This window comes from Pelophylax lessonae (genome assembly GCF_965119305.1).
Source record: "Pelophylax lessonae genome assembly, chromosome: 10".
NCBI classification, from domain to species: Eukaryota; Metazoa; Chordata; class Amphibia; order Anura; family Ranidae; genus Pelophylax; species Pelophylax lessonae.
In genome coordinates, this window is record NC_138777.1 from 59,391,847 (window position 1) to 59,406,828 (window position 14,982).

General features: G+C 42.7%; 1 protein-coding gene across 2 annotated transcripts in view; it reads right to left on the reverse strand.

Moving 5' to 3' along the window:
- FSHB (follicle stimulating hormone subunit beta) overlaps positions 1-14,982 on the reverse strand; it is a 305,255-nt gene that overhangs the window by 268,156 nt on the left and 22,117 nt on the right. The window contains exon 2 of one of the 2 annotated variants that reach the window (XM_082270166.1): positions 6,740-6,811. The gene's annotated coding sequence lies outside the window, so the exon portion shown is untranslated. Of the gene's footprint in view, positions 1-6,739; positions 6,907-14,982 lie in introns of those variants that run through there. The other variant, XM_082270165.1, reaches the window with a different exon arrangement.

Genomic DNA, 14,982 nt, shown 5'->3' on the forward strand with positions numbered 1-14,982 from the left:
ATGTATTGCCACGCCTTATGAGGCACTGCAATACAGGTGCAATGACTTAGGTATGGTGTTGGGGGTGCCCATCAAAATTAATAGCACTGCAACGCATGTTATGCATGTTACCGCATTTTGAAATAATGCATGTGGTACCGCAACACAAAGTGCAAATATTTTTTAAGTTGCAAACTAGTTATTGTGCAATTTGTGTGGAAAAATTTGTTTTACTAGGTACCCACTCCCACTTCAATGGAGGTTTGAAACCCCCTCTCTTCCCCTGAAGCCTTCTGGGACACGCCACAGATCCCAGAAGGCTGCGGGACCATTTGCAAATGGCTTGTGGCTTGTACATGCGCAGCGGTAAGCCGGCTGTGAAGCAGCAAATCATCTTACCACAGTAAACGTGCTGGTGCCGGGAACCCGAAGACCGGTGAAATACCAGCCCAGCTGAGGGCAGCACTGGATCCCTAGACAGGCAAGTGTCCTTTAATTAAAAGTCAGCAGCTAGAGTATTTGGTGCTACTGACTTTAAATTTTTTCTCTCTAGGGTGAAGATCCTCTTTAAATTTCAATAGGCGCAGATATATTCATTTTTTTATAACGGCTAATTTATTATGCAATTTGTGTGCAGAAAATAAATCTGTCCTTAACATGCGTCACAAACTGAAAGTAGAAATTGCAAACAATAAAACAACCAATATAACTTGTCTGCACTAGTAGTATAAAACTGTTTTGATAAATATCCCCCACTGATGTAATGAATGTGGTTGCGCATCTTATATTTTATTTTGCAAGTTAGGGTGAGATTTATTACCTGTACTCCTAAGTGCCTAAGGAACTAGAATATCTGCACTTATTTAAAAACTGCTCCTTAGCCCCCATGTGTACTGGGTGTGTAGCCCCAGTGCAAGGGTCTCTGGTGCTTAGCTCTGGGGTGCACAGGTGCAGCGCCCAGCCCTGCTGCTTGTAGCCTGTAAATGTCTATGAGAGGCTGACAGTTGCTGCAGCTGGACGGTGTACTTAGCGGTATGAATGTTTAGGGCAGTTTCTGGTCGAATATTTTATTATTATAAATAAACATGACAATTATTTATGATACACAGAGCAAACTAAATGTCATTCAGTATGGGGTAATTCACACCTGCATCTCTATTTGAAGAGTGATACGCGGTAGACTGCTACTGAGCAGTGGAGGCGATGATGACACGTATTCAGAAGGTGATTCTACCACCATGTATTTTTTTTTTTATATTTGAACAAACTTTTTGAACGGGGATGCTGCACCACAACCGTGAGCCTAGTAATTGGCTTGTGGTTGCCTCATTCACATGAATAGTATTGCCGCTGAACACATCAAAGCAAAGCATTGAGGTTGCACCATGTGTACACCCTGACAAGATTTGCAGTATACAACTCATTCACACCTGTGTGGTTTATATGCAGCGCTTTAAAAAAGTCCTGCTTATTGCAGTATCGATGCGATTTCATCAAAATGCACAATATATATAGTTCAATGATAATACACTCATAGGCATGCTCAGGGGGTGTGCTGGGTGTGCCTTGACACACCCTAATCACCCCATGCGCATTCACGGTATCCACTGTCCCCTGAGGATGTCATTAGACAAAACACATTGGATAGATCCTTTCGCAGTGACGTCATTGTGCATGGCTGCATGTAAGTGGTATGTGAGTCTCATGTCTTATCCTTAACGCTATAAATGTTTACACTATTGTAAGTGCATAGGCTTTTATTAAATCATTTATATTCCTGGAAATGCACTACAGTGTGCTTCCTTTCTTAAATATTGGAATACCTGTCATTGCGGTTGTATCTGATCGAACCGTGAGCATCCGCCAAACAGGGGCACTTTTTGTCCGAAGCATTGAGTATTAACCCTCGAAGCTCAGTCTGCCAGAGGTGCTGGTTGCCATTTGAATGTGAATAGGCATGTATGGCCTTTTTTCTATGTCAGGCCTCTGGCACTGGTAAGCAATTGGTGTGCTAATGTGTTTGATGGAGGAGCACTGAAGTCGATGAAAAGACTCGGTGGTGGATTCACATACTTTTTGTTACTCACAGAGGATATTTTGAATGGACGTTTTATTATGAAATTGTAGTTTTCTTTTGATTGGTATTTACTGCACTGGCGCTTTATAGCAGTGAAAATGATAATGCACTATAGGCCTTTTTAGTTTTGATCTATCATGCACTTTTTGTTTTCTCTTGCATTAAAAGCATTAATGAAATAATACAAACGTAGATACCCACACTCTTCTAAATAAATGTAATAGAACCCGCAAATATATGTGACTAATAAATGTTAAATAAAACCAATCATTTTGGTTTTATTTATAAGTCACATATGTTAATGGTTCTATTACATTTATTTATAAGAGTGTGGGTGTCTACACGCGTATGTGTATATACTGAATACACTATATATATATATATATATATATATATATATATATATATATATATATATATATATATATATACACACACACACATGCATGTGTGTTTAAGCTTTGGGGTGCACACCCTTATACAGTACGCTGTGCACACCTTCTGCATATCTCACAAGTGTCCCTGATTTCTAACAAAGTCACTCTGTCCCCCTTTTCTCCTAATTTTTCCCTCATTTTGGTCTGATCTATATAGTTATATACAAACCCAATTCCAAAAAAGTTGGGACACTGTACAAATTGTGAGTAAAAAAGGAATGGACTAATTTACAAATCTCATAAACTTATATTTTATTCACAATATAATATAGATAACATATCAAATGTTGAAAGTGAGACATTTTGAAATGTCATGCCAAATATTGGCTCATTTTGGATTTCATGAGAGCTACACATTCCAAAAAAGTTGGGACGGCTGGAGAAGAGGCCAGAGAAGTTAAATGTACATATAAGGAACAGCTGTAGGACCAATTTGCAACTTATTAGGTCAATTATCAACATGATTGGGTATAAAAAGAGCCTCTCAGAGTGGCAGTATCTCTCAGAAGTCAAGATAGGCAGAGGATCACCAATTCCCCCAATGCTGCAGCGAAAAATAGTGGAGCAATATCAGAAAGGAGTTTCTCAGAGAAAAATTGCAAAGAGTTTGAAGTTATCATCATCTACAGTGCATAATATCATCCAAAGATTCAGAGAATCTGGAACAATCTCTGTGCGTAAGGGTCAAGGCCGGAAAACCATACTGGATGCCCGTGATCTTCGGGCCCTTAGACGGCACTGCATCACATACAGGAATGCTACTGTAATGGAAATCACAAAATGGGCTCAGGAATACTTCCAGAAAACATTGTCGGTGAACACAATCCACCGTGCCATTCACCGTTGCCGACTAAAACTCTATAGGCCAAAAAAGAAGCCATATCTAAACATGATCCAGAAGCGCAGGCGTTTTCTCTGGGCCAAGGCTCATTTAAAATGGACTGTGGCAAAGTGGAAAACTGTTCTGTGGTCAGAGGAATCAAAATTTGAAGTTCTTTTTGGAAAACTGGGATGCCATGTCATCCGGACTAAAGAGGACAAGGACAACCCAAGTTGTTATCAGCACTCAGTTCAGAAGCCTGCATCTCTGATGGTATGGGGTTGCATGAGTGCGTGTGGCATGGCCAGCTTACACATCTGGAAAGGCACCATCAATGCTGAAAGATATATCCAAGTTCTAGAACAACATATGCTCCCATACAGACGTTGTCTCTTTCAGGGAAGACCTTGCATTTTCCAACATGACAATGCCAGAGCACATACTGCATCAATTACAACATCATGGCTGCGTAGAAGAAGGATCCGGGTACTGAAATGGCCAACCTGCAGTCCAGATCTTTCACCCATAGAAAACATTTGGCGCATCATAAAGAGGAAGATGCGACACAGAAGACCTAAGACAGTTGAGCAACTAGAAGCCTGTATTAGACAAGAATGGGACAACATTCCTATTCCTAAACTTGAACAACTTGTCTCCTCAGTCCCCAGACGTTTGCAGACTGTTATAAAAAGAAGAGGGGATGCCACACAGTGGTAAGCATGGCATTGTCCCAACTTTTTTGAGATGTGTTAATGCCATGAAATTTAAAATCAACTTATTTTTCCCTTAAAATGATACATTTTCTCAGTTTAAACATTTGATATGTCATCTATGTTGTATTCTGAATAAAATATTGAAATTTGAAACTTCCATATCATTACATTCTGTTTTTATTCACAATTTGTACAGTGTCCCAACTTTTTTGGAATCGGTTTGTATAAAATGCACTTTTTATCTTTCAAAAAGTGTTTCCCGGAACAAAACCTTTCTTCCAATTTCTAAATTGCTGCATTTGTAAATTTCAAAAGTCAGTATAAAGGAACAGTGGTGTAGCTTGGGGGGTGCGGAGGGGGCCACTGGCACCGGGCACAAAACATTTAGGGGGGCGCATCCCACGCCCACCATCCGCAAGATCATAGTGTCCCCCCATCCCTCTATTGTGACAATGCCCCATCCGGCGGCCCGCCCGCCCACTCTTTCCTGCACTTGGCTCCTTTACTGCCTCTTTGTGCAGGACGAGTGGCAGACGCTGAAGGTGTCACATGTGGCCAGGGGGAGGAGCTGGTCGTGGGTGAAGATGGCAGCCGGTGGCTCAGTGCATGTGCAGCACTGCTCTTGGAGTCTCTCCCTGCTGTCCCACCTGCAAGTGTAAACTATTTCTAAAGGTTTACATCTACTTTCAGAAATGTACGCTAGATTTACTAAAACTGAAGAATGCAACATCTGGTGAAGCTCTACATAGAAACCAATCAGCTTCCAGGTTTTTCAGCCTGACAAGTCGCGGTCCATTGTGTGCTACGGGAACCGTTCTAATAGGAGCGACACAATTCGCTCCGACTTAGAAAAAGGTTCCTGCACTACTTCGGGGCGACATCGGAGCGACTTGCATAGACATTCATTATATGAAGTCCGTGCAAGTCACGCCGAAGTCGCGGTGCACGCGACTTCACAGGTCGCCCCCATAGTCGTGCCGCGTTAGTGTGAGCCGGCACTAATTGAACAAGCTGAAGTTAGAAGCTGATTGGCTACCATGCACTACTGCACCAGATTCTGAGTGATCCAGCTTTAGTAAGTCTCCCCCTGTATGTTTGTACAATACATCATGCTGGCATGGCTGGGTTGCCAACTGTCAGTAAATGTATGAGCAGTTCAAAAAATGTGTAATTTTTGCATCTGTCCGTGAATGTCTTTACCTAGTACTCGGTGGTTGGCTTCGGCTGGCCACAAGGTGAGGGGTCCACCAGGCCTTTTGGCTAGGTGGGCCAATTCGTTCCCTATGACCCTGTCAGGAGCCTTCGTGGTGGACAAAACACACCCTTAAGGGCCGGTTCACATTTGTGCGATCACAGAGATCGCATGTAATTCAGAGCGCACTGCTCCTAAATTACATGCGATCTCTTTGCGGTGCAAATTTCAGCCATACACTTTGTATGGCTGAATTCCCACCGCAATCGCACTAAACATGCACATGACCCTTTTTTTTATCCGCAGCAGAATCGGATCGCATGGTGGTTCACACTAGTGCAATGCGATTCTGTGCAAACTTGCAGATCGCACTGCGATATGCGATCTCAACTGGGGGATGTCGTTAACTTTTAATTGACACCCCTTGCGTATCGCATATGGCAGTGTTAACTGCCAGGGGTGCGGATGCGATGCGGGATCACGTTGCATATTCACAGCGTTCCCGCATCGCAGAAGTGTGAACGGGGACTAAGTGTACACATGCTTGTTTTTTGTACACTTAACATTGTTTGTTTTTTGTTTTTTAGCATCACAGTGGATTAAAAAAAAAAAAATCTCTCTGTTAATGTCTGTTATGGACATTCATAGACAGAGGCAAAAATTACGGATTTTACAAACTGTTTGTAAATTTACTGACAGTTGACTACTTACCCTGCAGCATGGTATTATATTTCTATTTAGCCAGGTATTTGACAAAATGCCATAAAATAATAATAAATCCTCTAAACAAAAATCACTCATGCTGAAAGATTTCAGCAGAGGCCACTTTATTAAACAGGTCATCATTCTCTCTTTTTTTTTTTTTCCTCTCCTCTCACAAGGCTGCCTTTCTCTCTTTTGGGCTCTTGGTTCACAGCAGCATCCCCTCCTGCAAAATGTTTTATTAGAGGGATATGCATAATTTAAATTTGAAATAGTTACTTCAATAATTAATATTTCTTTTTACAGCAAAGGGGGGAGAGAATGTCAATGGCAGCTCCAGACAGAGGCGCAGTACTGACTTGAGCCCACTAGAGGCCGACATGGAGCTTGTGAGCCCTGGGAATAAATCAGGCTGGGCTCACTCGTTTGTCCTTCAGTGGTACACAACACACAATTGGGAATTGGAGACTTCGTAGGGAGAACACAACACTTGCTCCTAGCACGGTCTGAATTCTATGAAGCTTCTTTTATTTTTTGGGAGCTGATCATTGGATTTTTAATTTTTTTTTGTATGCCTTGGATCCTAGCAATTGCACTGCAAATCCACTGGATGCTGCTGAGGATCATCTTAGCCTGTAGATTGGTCCAGCTTGAAACAAGAGGTTCAGACAGAGAGGCATTAAATGCTTGTTGGGGGAGAGCAATCTCTAAACAATCATCATCCCCCTTTTTGTCAATATGACAGTCAGCTGAGGACATGGGAAAGCACACAGAACAGGTGGACCAGAAGCAAAGCAGCAGCAAGACAAGCAAGCAAACCTGGGCTTTACAAGTCTTCTTCTTCTTTTTCTTCTCTGCCTTGAGTCCATCAACTTGTATTCATCATCAGACCTGTGTGCGAGATTAAATACAAATAAAAACAAACAATCTAATGCATATGGAAGCATCACTCCCAACTACCCAGCATAGTGACCTCCCAGCCAACAGATGCCTACAAGAATGGAGCTGTAAGTACATGTTTTAGGGGGGAGGTGGAGAAAATCCAGATTAAAAAGGGGAGAAAATAATCTAAGCTTTTTTTTTTCCTTGGTACATCACAATATCATTAGTCTGGGGGATGCAGATCAGAAGCAAGATAGTGATTTTTTTTTTTTTTTTAACCTTTGCATGGCTCTATTATTACATAATAAATACTCCAGATCTGTGGGGGGCTGGGTGTTTGGTTTGGATGTATTTTATTTATTCTGCTGCTTGGCCCTGTGTGAAGTGCTGGGGATGATCCCTCTCTCTCTCTCCCAGGGCTGATGCTGCTTTCACTAGTCCAGGAAAACCTGTAGATACTGCAGGAAGCAATCCTTCTCCGGATCGCACAGGCAGCTGCTGCACGCCGATTTAAACGCAGCAGCAGGAAAGATGGATGTATTCCAATGAGTCTAGTTTATGTTTGTTTAAAAAAAGTACAGCATGCTGCATTTATTTCACATCTGAACGCACTGCAAACGCATGGAAATTAACTCTGTAAAAAAAACACATCGCACATGTGACGCAAATTAATGTAAACATGCATGCATTGGATTGCACACACTCAACATGGAGATTGTAGTGTAAACCAACCCAGACGCAGACGGGCCAGGTCACACTATAAAAAAACGCAGTCTGGATCCGTTTCTGCATGCGCGTTCCGGTGCATTTTCACCCTCTTTTTTTCTTCAACTTAAATGCCGGTTTACATTTGTGCGATCACAGAGATCGCATGTAATTCAGAGCGCACTGCTCCTAAAATTACATGCGATGTCTGTGCGGTGAAAATTTCAGCCATACACTTTGTATGGCTGAATTCGCACCGCAAGCGCACTAAAAGACGCACAGGACCCTTTTTTTAGTCCCGGTTCACATTTGTGCGATACGGGAACGCTACAGCGTGTTCCCGCATCGCATCCGCACCCCTGGCAGTTCACACTGCCATATGCGATACGCAGGGGGTGTCAATTAAAAGTTAACGACACCCCCAGTTGAGATCACATATCGCAGTGCGATCTGCAAGTTCGCACAGAATCGGATCGCACTAGTGTGAACCACCAAGCGATCCGATTCTGCTGCGGATTAAAAAAGGGTCCTGTGCGTCTTTTAGTGTGATTGCGGTGCGAATTCAGCCATACAAACTGTATGGCTGAAATTTGCACCGCACAGAGATTGCATGTTATTTAGGAGCAGTGTGCTTCGAATTACATGCGATCTCTGTGATCTCACAAATGTGAACCGGCACTTAGGGCCAGGTCACACTATAAAAAACGCAGTCTGGATGCGTTTCTGAAAGCGCGTTCCGGTGCATTTTCACCCTTTTTTTTCTTCAACTTAAGTGCCGGTTCACATTTGTGAGATCACAGAGATTGCATGTAATTCGGAGCGCACTGCTCCTAAAATGACATGCGATCTCTGTGCGGTGCAAATTTCAGCCATACAGTTTGTATGGCTGAATTTGCACCGCAATTGCACTAAAACACGTACAGGACCCTTTTTGTAATCCGCAGCAGAATCGGATCGCATGGTGGTTCACACTTGTGCGATCCGATTCTGTGTGAACTTGCAGATCGCACTGCGATATGCGATCTCAACTGGGGGTGTCGTTAACTTTTAATTGACACCCCCTGCGTATCGCATATGGCAGTGTGAACTGCCAGGGGTGCGGATGCATGCGGGAACATGCTGTATATTCGCAGCGTTCCCGCATCGCACAAATGTGATCCGGGACTAAGGGCTCGTTTCCCACCACAGAAATGCATTCTGGATACATTTCTGCATGCGCGTTTTGATGCATTTTTGTTGGGTTCCGTTGTATTTTTGACACATTGATTCCCCCTTTTTTTTCCAAAGTTTTTTTTCCTGTATAGAGTTTTTCTCTGCACTGGAGCTGACCGCACTGGTGTGAACTATGCCATTGGAAACCATATAATCTACTGTCCATGTGTTTTTGATGCAGAAAAAAAACAACACAGGCTTGGTTCACAATAGTGTGGGCCGTGCATTCCGGTTGCAGGAATCGCATTGATTCCCGCACCTGCAGCCACCCACAGCCAAGACGTGCTTTTGCGAAACGTGTGGGGCTGCCATTCATTTTGACTGGCACCCCATGTATCTCAGCCCGCAGTAGGGATCTCAAGTGCGGGAAACCCATGGTAAAAAAGACTGTGTGGTTTCCCTGCGGCCACGTTTTTAAAAAGGTGCATGCACTTTTTTTGTGCAGTTCAGGTGGCACAGCAGCCCATTAAAATGAATGGGCAGCCATGCCCGAGCAAACATGGGATGCACGGCCTGCACTAGTGTGAACCGAGTCTAAATAATGACGTGCGTTCTGTTGCGTTTTTGCTGCCGTGTTTCAGTAAAATTCAGTGCAAAAAAAAATGCACCACGTTCTACTTTTTTTTTTTCTGGAACTGACCATACTGGCGTGAACTATGCCATTGGAAACCATACAACCTACTATCCTTGCATTTTTGATGCAGAAAAAAAACGCACTGAACTGCATGTGGTGGAAATCGGCCCTTAACGCAATATGGGCGCATATGCAAGTAAAATGAATGTATGTCAGTGAGCCTAGTGTACAGCATTGCAGGGCTTTTATGTGCATTTAGCCTGGGTTCACACTATTGTGAACACAGAGATTACATGCGATTCACACCGCATTGTTGTGCAGATCACATGCGATCTCTGTGTGATGCGAATTCAGCCATACAGTTTGTACGACTGAACTCGCATTACATCCGTATTAAACTGCTGTAAGAACCTTTTTTTCCCACACTGGAATCGGATCGCATTAGTATTCACACCCATGTGATCTGATTCCTGTCTGAATTCACAGTTTGCACTGTGACCTGCGAACCGATCTGGGGGTGTCCTTAACTTTGTTTTGACATCCGCAGTGATTCGCAGAGGGCAGTGTGAACTGCCTGCGAGGGAGATGCGATGTGGGAACCCCGCATTAGAATCGCGCTGGTTCCTGCATCGCAAAAGTCTGAACCCAGGCTCAAAAGAAGTATAGTATGCTGCATTTTTCTACACATAAACAAACTAGGATGGACGTGAATGCAATGCAAATTCATGTAAATGCAACTCGAAAAAATTGTAAATGGCTAAAAAACACACCACAGATGCATGTGAAAATGCGTTTTCAATGTGCTCCAGTGCGTTTTTTTTCCTCACCCTCTTGTTTTTTCCAAGGTTTTCTTTTTTTTTTGCTGTAATGCGTTCTGGTGTGTTTTTGATGTGTTTTCAATGCATTCCAGTGCGTTTTCCCCCTCTTATTTCCTCCTCCTTTTTTTTATTTTTTTATGTAATGTGTTTTGCCACGTTCCAAAACAGTTCAGTTTTTTTGACTGCACTGGTGTGAACTATGCCATTGGAACCCATATACCTGCTGTCCATGCATTTTTGATGCAGAAAAAAAACGCACAGGACTGCATTTGGTGTGAACTTGCCCTTACAACAGATGCAGTCTAATGCCCCGTACACACGCGTCGATAGTTGGCCGTGAATTTTCGGCCAACGTCCGATCTGCCGATTATCGGCTTGTTAGTATGATGCTTCCGACAACCGACTCCGACTTTTCGGCCAAAAAAAATCTGGTGTGCAGGCTATAAAATTTTTGTTGGCCGTCAACACAACGGCCGGTTTTTCTGTCAGTCAGTACAGATTTCGGCAGACAAAAATCTGATGAGCAAGACTGGGCATGCTCAGTGAAGAAAAAACACACGGAAAGCAAACCATCACATGACATCACTTCTGAAGTAGATTTTTGTTGGTCGAGAAAATTCGTGTGCAGTCTAGAGCACATTCCAACCAACAAAACAACACTGGACAAAAGTCGGACGATCGGTCGGCAGATAATCGTTGCGTGTGTACGAGGCTTAAGGCATTTTTAAACACAGTAGCATATACACATGCAGGAAAAATGAATATTTATCAATCAGCCTAGTTTACATCATTTGTGGTGTTTTCTGGTGAGTTTAAAAAAACACGTTACGTTTTTCTTTCATATGTAAAGGCACCTAAACACATGTGAACCTAAAATGCATGTAAATGCAACAGTTTAAAAAAAAAATGTGAATGCCTAAAAAGCGCACTGCAAATGCAACACAAATGCAACGCATAACAAATGCATTGCTCCAGATGATGTTGAACGCATTTTTAAAGGCAGTAGGAATTAATGTGCAAGAACAATGAGTGTATGTCAGTGAGCCTAATTTGCATAATTTGTGGCGATTTCCCGTGCCTTTAAACAAGCACAGCATGCTGCATTTTTTTTGGACGCGAATGTAAGTGAATGCACCGCAAACGCATGTAAATGTTACACAAACGCCTGACAAGTGCCTGTAAACGCACATGCATAATGTCACACTTAACACTGGGAGTGTGGTGTAAAGGAGCGCTCACACCAAATGCAGTCAGACACTTTTTAAACGCAGTACAGCTGCGTATGCAAAAAAAAAAACAATGTATTCCAATGAGCCCAACTTCCATCACTGTGCTGCTTTCAAATGTCGTAAACAGTACAGCGTGGCGTGCAGCAAGGTATGTGCGTGTCGTGAATGCATGTCAACACATCACAAATGCATGAAAATGTAACTCTTTGAGCCCCAGTTCACACTGTCACATTGCATGTGAGTTGCAGTCCATTCATTTTGGCTTAAATCGCATCGCAGGTGCGAGCAGGTTTTTGTTTGTTTGTACTGAAGTCAGATCACATGGGTTTTCATACCTTTGTGATCCGGTTTAAGCAAACGCACTGTGTTTTGCGATTTGCTTTTGGGGTGCTGTCAACTTTTAACCACATAACGACCGCTCACATTGCTGCTACTGCGGCAATGTGGCTCGTTATCATCCAGCGACGTAGACCTACGTCGCTGGACTCCTCCCCTTGTGGGCTGCGCGCGCGCGCCGCCAGAGGCTAGCTCCCGGTGTTTTCAATCACAGTGGGAATTGGGCCAGAGTAGGAGCGGCGGTGATCACATAGCTGAACCTGCGATCTGTCCCTGTGTCACTCAGTCACCTCCCCCCACACATGTCAGTAAGCACCAGGCATACATTAACCCCTCCCTCTCCTATAAAATTAACCCCTTCCCTGCCAGTGTCATTTTTACAGTAACAGTGCATATTTATAGCACTGATTACTGTAGTAATGTCACTGGTCCCCCCAAAAGTGTAAAAAATGTCAGTTAGGGGGTCCGATCTGTCCGCTGCAATGTCGCAGTCCCGCAAAAAAAATCGCAGATTGCCGCCATTACTCGTTAAAAAAAAAAACACCAAAAATTACAGAAATCTTTCCCTTAGTTAGTAAACTCAATAACTTTTGCGCAAACTAATCAAAATACGCTTATTGCAATTTTTTTTTACCAAAAATATGTAGTAGAAAACAAATTGGCCAAAAATGATAAAAAAATTTAGATTTTTACATTTTTTGGGGGGAATTTCATATAAAAAAATTTGAAAAATATTGTTATTTTTTCAAAATTTTCGCTCTTTTTTTGTTTATAGCGCAAAAATTAAAAATCGCAGATGTGATCAAATACAACCAAAAGAAAGCTCTGTTTGTGGGAAAAAAAGGACGTACATTTTGTTTGGGTAAAGCGTTGCATGACCGCACAATTGTCAGTTAAAGTTGCACAGTGCCGAATCACAAAAAGTGGCCTGGACGTAAGACAGCAAAATCCTCCGGTGGTAAAGTGGTTAATTGATACCCGCGGCAGATCGCATTGAGCACAGTGCGACTGTTATGCGGTGCGGGAAACGCACAGATATCGCTGCATTTCTTGGCTCACATCAGTGTGACCTGGGGCTGAAAAAAAAATGCCCAAAAACGCACCACAAACGCATTACAGATGCATGTCAACTGTACACTGAACATGGGGATTGCTGTGTAAATGAGTCCTAAGGGCTCCATTAGGTAGTCGGATGTAGTTTTAAACGGATGTGCAAGAAGAATGAATGTATTTCAAAGAGCCTTGTTTACACCACTGTGGTGCTTTATTGTGCAAAAAGTACAGCATGCTGCATTTTTATTTTTTTTTATGCAGTCATTAAACACATGTGAACGGCACAAACGCATCTCAGTTTGAATTAAAAAAAAGGAACGCAGATGCATTACAAACGCATGTCAAAGTGCATGTGGAAGCGCACACTGAGACGGCCGTGTAAAGGAGCCCTGAGCGCAGGCCCGGCCCTGCAATGTCCTTGTCTGGTATTTAGGAAGCAGCAGAGATAAGAAATAATACATGTGATGTGTGGACTGGTAGAGGGAAACCTCCACAGATGGCTCACAGGGCCCTCCCCAGATGAGATCCGCGGGGGAAACAACGTTCCCCCCATTCTAATCCACACTTCAAGGTCAATATTCAGTGTAAATTGTATGAATCTTGGGGGGAAACATCGATTGACTCCATAGATGCCAAAGCTTACCATACAATCTGACACTACAACCAACTTTTCATTTACCCAAACTGTCTGTCTGTCTGTCTGTCTCTATCTATCTATCTATCTATCTATCTATCTATCTATCTATCTATCTATCTATCTATCTATCTATCTATCTATCTATCTATCTATCTATCTATCTATCTATCTATCTATCTATCTATTAATCTGTCTGTCTGTCTGTGTGTCTGTCTGTCTGTCTGTCTGTCTGTCTATCTCAAATTCCCAGTGCGGGTGCAGTTTCCACTCTGTGCAGGGTGCCATTAGAATTAATGACCGTGGGAACCACCTGCGCAGATGTGAACCTAGCCTAATGGAGATTGTACAATCAGATTGTATAGTGTATGGCCAGCTTCAAAGGCTCTGATTGATTTATGAAAACAGGAGTTAATACTTTATTATAAATAAATAAATAAATAACAAGTTATAAAGTAAAATCTTGAACTGCGAGTACCTTGGTCTGCAAGTGTTTTACAAGACGAGCGCATTTTTTAACCACTTAACCCCCCGGAGGATTTGGCTGCTCAATGACCAGGCCCTATTTTGCGTTTCGGCACTGCGTGACTTTAACGGACAATTGCACGGTCGTGCGGCGCTGTACCCAAATAAAATTGACGTTCTTTATTTCCCACAAACAGAGCTTTCTTTTGGTGGTATTTGATCACCTGTGCGATTTTTATTTTTTGCGCTATAAAAAAAAAAAAAAGAGCGACAATTTTGAAAGAATAACAATATTTTTCAAATTTTTTTTATATGAAATTCTCAAAAATCCAAATTTTTTAACATTTTAGGCCAATTTGTTTTCTGCTACAAATTTTTGGTAAAAAAAAATCGCAATAAGCGTATTTTGATTGGTTTGCGCAAAAGTTATTGCGTTTACTAACTACGAGTAAGATTTATGTCATTTTTAATGTTTTTTTTTTAAACTAGTAATGGTGGCAATCTGCGATTGTTTTTTTTTTTTTGCAGGACTGCGACATTGCGGCAGACAGATCGGACCCCTGACTGACATTTTTGACACTTTTGGGGGTACCAGTGACATTACTACAGTAATCAGTGCTATAAATATGCACTGTTACTGTAAAAATGACACTGGCAGGGAAGGGGTTAACTTTACTGGTGATCAAGGGGTTAAGTATGTTCCTAGGGGCGTGATTCTAACTGTCAGGGGGCGTGGCTTGTGATGTAATCACAGAGACATACGATCCTACATAGCAGGATCACATAGCCTCTGTGATCACTTTAGTGAGAATGACAGACGGCTGTGTTTACATCAGCCGTCCGTCTTTCTCCCTCTCCTGTGGGAGATCGCGAGTGGCCGGCAGCCATCGGAGCCGCCGATCACACACGATGGCTCCCCAGGGAACGAGCGGGGGCAGGAGCTCCCCGCCAGCGGTGCACACTCGCCCCCTACAGGCTCATGGGCGAGCGACGTACCCCACGTCACTTTTCCTGTAAGCGGCTGACTGCCGCAGTAAATAGTCGTGAGGCGGTCGCAAGTGGTTAAATAAATTTTAACTTAATAAATGAGCGAGACCCTGCAATACAAGTAGGGTCATGTCCCCTTTTACTTAATGAGAGCTGTCTTTAATTGT